The sequence below is a fragment of the Anguilla anguilla genome, chromosome 3 (genome assembly GCF_013347855.1).
Source record: "Anguilla anguilla isolate fAngAng1 chromosome 3, fAngAng1.pri, whole genome shotgun sequence".
Classification (NCBI taxonomy): Eukaryota; Metazoa; Chordata; class Actinopteri; order Anguilliformes; family Anguillidae; genus Anguilla; species Anguilla anguilla.
Genome location: NC_049203.1, coordinates 23,434,650 through 23,440,656, shown reverse-complemented (window position 1 = coordinate 23,440,656; position 6,007 = coordinate 23,434,650).

The window sequence follows — 6,007 nt, the reverse complement described above, 5'->3', positions numbered from 1 at the left end:
GTTAATTCAATGTGGAAAAACTCCAAAATTGCATATCAAAGTCAAACCTGTAGGCATTAGTAAGACCTCACCAACTTCAGACCTCACCAAGTGTTTCTACAGACAAATACGACAGAGGAATCCATTGTCGTTTAACGAGACGTTATTATCTGCTCTACCTAGTTACTGGTGTGAATTTACTGTTACTGTTTGCGGGAGTGTTTATGCAATAGAGATGAAGAAGGAGAATAACTGAATCTTTGCAGTGACACAGGGACTGAAAAATGTGCCAGCAATTCGTCTGGCAGAAAACAAGAGGATCCTTGGAGGTACTCTGTAACAAAGAGTGCGTTCATTAATGTAGTCGTAAAAGAAAACATGAGGCACAGTGTTTCTAACAAAGGCTTTCCAGCTGTAAAAACAAGACTAATGTAATGCACGTGAAGGGAATTCTTCTGGAGGAAATGCAAAGGCATGTCCCTGAATTATCCCTGAAAGGTGTTGCCCTCCACTAGGCTGTCTTAGTCCGGCCTCACCCAGAATATCTCCCTGGTGTTTGCCTATGATTCAGCTCTGGTGACTTCATGGATGATGTCACTTACCCTGCAACCTTTAACAAAATTTTATGTTGCCAGGAAAAACCCACAGTTCCGAAGCGGGGATGAAGTCACAAAGTTTTGTTTCTTTACAAAGGTATCCATGTGAAACTGGCTAAAGGAAGCATAATCTTGAGTAATGTAACTGGCTAATAATCTGGCCAATAATCTTATCACGTGAATTATTTAGACTCATTCACAAAAGTGTTTCATAAATTGTGAGTGCAATGTTATTGTATTGATGATACAATGATGCTGCTCTGTGCATTACCTCACGGTTGGGCCTTTCTAAGCCCTAGTTTGAATGCTGTCGATATCAGTTAGTGGTGACTCTTATAAACTGTTTCCAATAACCTTGTTTACTTCAGACACTGAGGAATCTGAGCCCCTTCACTATGCACTAGTTGTATTGTTTATCATAAATTTAAATTGAGCAATGAATATATACAATAAAATGTCAGTCAATAAAAAAAATGCAGGGCCTAGTTATTAGAACTTGAAACAAAAATGAAAATAGCAACACAAAGATATCTTTCATTAGATCTCTCTTCCCAGGAAAAGTGCTTTGATAACAGCTGAAAGACATGTGTGGATCTGAAAATACTGAGAGAAAGATTTCCATAGTAGTGCTAAGTTTGGCTTTTGTAATAAATGATCTCAATATCCCCTGGCTATATATTTTTTGCTTAATTTATAATGCAAAAAATGCAGTCATCTGTATCTGTACATACATATTTCTCTGTGACTTCGAACAAGAAGGAACCATCTAGGCATAATGAAAAAAACAAAAAAACAATTACAGTTATGATTGATTAACACTTGCAGATTTAGAGGTTTTGTTAATCCTTATTTCACATCTGATGGACACATGAAGAAAAGCATTCAGCATGATGTCTATGACTCACATCTCAAATCACAATGCTCTACTCTGTGGTTGCATGGTGGCTGCTTTTATGATAAATTGACAACTTGTCTTCTCCTGATGATGTATCTCTTATTGATGATCTCATCCCTGAATTACGTTAAGTGGTAAGATGTTTCTGTTTTCTTGAAAGAGAAAAGAATGACCTCACTCTGCATGTACTGTATGAACTGTGTATACTTCATCAAGGCAATCATGTCATTGTTTTGGTTTTTAATTACAACAAAAGAATGTGGCAATGAAGCAAGAATTATGGGATGGAAATTACCTGTTTTGTTTTCATTGAATCACCTGGTAAACAACCATATTTGTGGAGACAATAGAGAAGGTCATTATCTTTTAGTGTAAAGAAGGTGCCAAAAAAATATAGTTAAGAAGAAAAAATGAGAACCAAAGGCCCTTTGCCATGAACTGTATGTTTTGAATTTATAATGAGGCCCAATGGTATTGCCATGTAAATCGTTTGCACAGTATTTTCAGTTTGCCTTTGAAATAGCATTCAGATATGGAAATTTGGTGCATGGACTACACTGCATAAAACCTAGAAGATAATAGATATATTGGCTTCACTTACAAAAAAGAAAAGACATAACATGAGATTCTTATTTCCATCCACAATGTGTTGAATATTCACCAGACTGACTTGTGTAACTGCATTAATGATCCCATCTACTGCATCAATAATAATTATTATTACTATTATTGTTATTATCATTGTATTAGTTCTTTTCTGTCCCATTTACAGCTAGTGCACTGTTTCTGTCTTCAAACATAATGAGAAGGAGGATGTGAACTCCCTCCTGCACCCTGCCCTTTTCGCTGGAAAAGTGACAGCCGGTGGCTTTGGGAACATTAGCTATCAGCAGCTGTACGGGTTTGGCTCTGTCGTTCTGTGAGAAGTGTGGGATCTGAACAGCTCCATCACCTCCTGAGCCAGGCAGTTACGACTCACACAGGGAAAAACATGGGTATGAATTGAACCCAAACCTTCCTGCCATTGTCCTGAGTTCTCCGCTCACAAATGATAACTGAAGTTTAATCAGGCCATGGCAAAACAAGGTTTCCCACTGTTAGCCCATGACTGGAATCTGAAGGTGGAATGCCAGGGCTAATACCCTGCCTACAAGGTCAAGTTGAAGATGACACCATAGGGATTCAGCCTTGTGGTTTTCAACCTTGTGTCTGGTCTAGCCTTAGTGTTTATGTGCAAACACAGTCAGTAAAAGTGATCTGAAAGCATGGTTTCCAATTTTCTACCCTCGCTGTTTATCCCCCATTTTTTTTTACGAAAAACCAAAACGCTAAATATGGGAGTGGATTGGCCTGGAGCCCAGGGATCTCCACCAGAAGTAAGCTCTTTTATCCTGTGTGAATACCAGGAACGGCTTTTTAATGCTTGTGCCAACAGCATTGTTGCCTCATAGCACTGCCTGTCTCGTGTCCTCAGTAGATGATGCTTGAAAATAATTATGCAATGCTTCTTCCAATTTACTCCAATTTTATTTTCAAAGAATATTCACCAGCCATGTTCACGGATGCAGTCTTTAGTATCACTTCAGGAGGCCATGTGCTCGCCTCCAAAATACAATGTCATGCCACTGCTTCTTTTCACATTAAAGCCCACAAGCCGAGCTTGAACAAACATGAGTCACAGGAAGATACTGTATTTCATGTGCAGCTTCAGCAAGCAATCTCAAGCTGTCTCAATGACCAACAGGGGGCACTGGACAGTGATTAGACAAGGCCCATCAACTGAATCTCTCCCTCCCTCTGGACATCACTATGGACACGTATGCACCACCCCACTATAGACATGTGTACCTATTTTATTTGAAAGTTGATTTTTTCCACATAATGTTTCCCTATCTAAAATAATCAGCATTTCAAACTGAGGATTTCTCATTTTTCTTTTTTTAACCATTGGGCAACAAAACAGACCTATGTTAAGGTACATACACTCACCGGTCACTTTATTAGGTACACCTTGCTAGTACCGGGTTGAACCCCCTTTTGCCTTCAGAACTGCCTAAATTCTTCGTGGCATAGATTCAACAAGGTGCTGGAAACATTCTTCAGAGATTTTGGTCCATATTGACATCATAGCATCATGTAGTTGCTGCAGATTTGTCGTCTGCACATCCTTGATGCGAATCTCCCGTTCCACCACATCCCAAAGGTGCTCTATTGGATTGAGATCTGGTGACTGTGGAGGCCATTTGAGTACAGAGAACTCATTGCCATGTTCAAGAAAACAGTTTGAGATGATTAGAGCTTTGGTACATGGCACGTTATCCTGCTAGAAGTAGCCATTAGAAGATGGGTACACTGTGGTCATAAAGGGATGGACATGGGCAGTAACAATGCTCAGGTAGGCTGTGGCGTTTAAACAATGCTCAATTGGTACTAAGTAGCCCAAAATGTGCAAAGAAAATATCCCCCACACCATTACGCCACCACCACCAGCCTGAACCGTTGATACAAGGCAGGATGGTGTCAGGTAGTAGTGGGGGGTTAGGACCCAAAAGCAGAGTGAGGGGAAAAAACTCAAAACTCCATACGGTAAGAAACAAAGACTTTACTTAACAAAAAACAGAACAAACAAATCCGGAACAAAAGGGAACAAAAGGCCTCGCAGGGCAACTCCTAGAAAACAAAGTAAATTTACAAAACTAAGGAAACAAATAAAATCCAAAAATCCAAAAGCACGTAAAAATGGAAAGTGGGCAAAAACACCAGAAGCTACTTTCAGGAGGAAACACGCGGGGCAGAAACACGATCAGAGGCACACACAAACAAATAAACAAGAATCCAGCACCTGAGTCAGGGAGAAGGGAACTTAAATAGACAAGACACTGACGAGACACAGCAGGGCACAATGCACAATCAGGCCACAGAGAGGGAAGGGAAAACGAGACAACCAAAAAACAATAACTGAACAATTGAAAACAATAATACAATTAAACAGGGTACAAGCAGGACACAAAACAGAAGTGCTGCCGTCTGGCGGCCCAACAAGGAAAGACAGAGACGGAAACACAGAACATGACAGATGGACCCATGCTTTCATAGTGTTTACGCCAAATTCTGACCCTACCATCTAAATGTCCCAGCAGAAATCAAGACTCATCAGACCAGGCAACGTTTTTTCCAATCTTCTATTGTCCAATTATGGTGAGCCGGTGCCAATTGTAGCCTCAGTTTCCTGTTCTTAGCTGACAGGAGTGGCACCCGGTGTGGTCGTCTGCTGCTGTAGCTCATCTGCTTCAAGGTTCGACATGTTGTGCATTCAGAGATGCTCTTCTGCATACCTCGGTTATTTGAGTTACTTTTGCATTTTTATCAGCTCGAACCAGTCCGGCCATTCTGGTCTGACCTCTGCCATCAACAAGGCATTTTCGCCCAGAGAACTGCCGCTCACTGGATATTTTCACTTTTTTGAACCATTCTCTGTAAACCCTAGAGATGGTTGTGCATGAAAATCCCAGTAGATCAGCAGTTTCTGAAATACTCAAACCAGCCCGTCTGGCACCAACAACCATGACACGTTCAAAGTCACTTAAATCACCTTTTTTCCCCATTCTTATTCTTGGTTCGAACTTCAGCAGATCGTCTTGACCATGGCTACATGCCTAAATGCAGATTAGATATGTGTGTTAACGAGCAGTTGAACAGGTGTACCTAATAAAGTGGCCGGTGAATGTACAACTGTGTTCTTCAGCTATTTCTTACTTGGCGGTAGATTCCTTGAATACTTATTTATTGCTTTTATAGTGTGCATTCAAGTCAGATACCTTATTTAAATATGCATAAATACTCCTTATCATTCTGGGTATGTGGACACTATTGATATGCAGTCTTGACTTAGTCACATTTTTGAGGCATATGAATATATATATATATATACATTTTTTTTCTTTCTTTCTTTTTTTTTCTCCATGACCAAAGGGTCAAGAGTATGTTCATGGCAGGTAACATTTGTCCCCCAGGCTGCCTAGTTGTAGAAGTGGTTTCTGTCTCCCTCACACTGGGATGAAGGGTATGGTCTGCCCTACTGTGATTCTGAAAAGCAAACACCAGTTTACTCTGGTTCCATCATGACCCCAGCACTACCAGGGATCTTTATGAACAGCCTTAATGTCTTTTGCAGTCTCCTGGATCAAGTTGTATCAAGTCTGCTACAATCATAAATCTTTGTTTCACGTCCAAAATTCCAAGCATTCTTACCTTCCCTTGTCTCTTAATTTGTCATAGCAATTGTCTTCCAGGCACTTTCTGTCAAATAATTTTTTCAACATTCTGTCCTGTTCTTCAGCCCTGCACAATTATTGTGAAATACATGTTGTTTTAGTAGTGCACTAAACTATTATACTTCCCTGCAGAGAGAGAGAGAGAGAGAGAGAGAGAGAGAGAGAGAGAGATGTCCATGACACGTTCAGTCTGTAATACAATGGCAATGCAAAATTTAGAAAATACATACAATGGACTGTAAAAGTAAACGTTATTAAAAAGT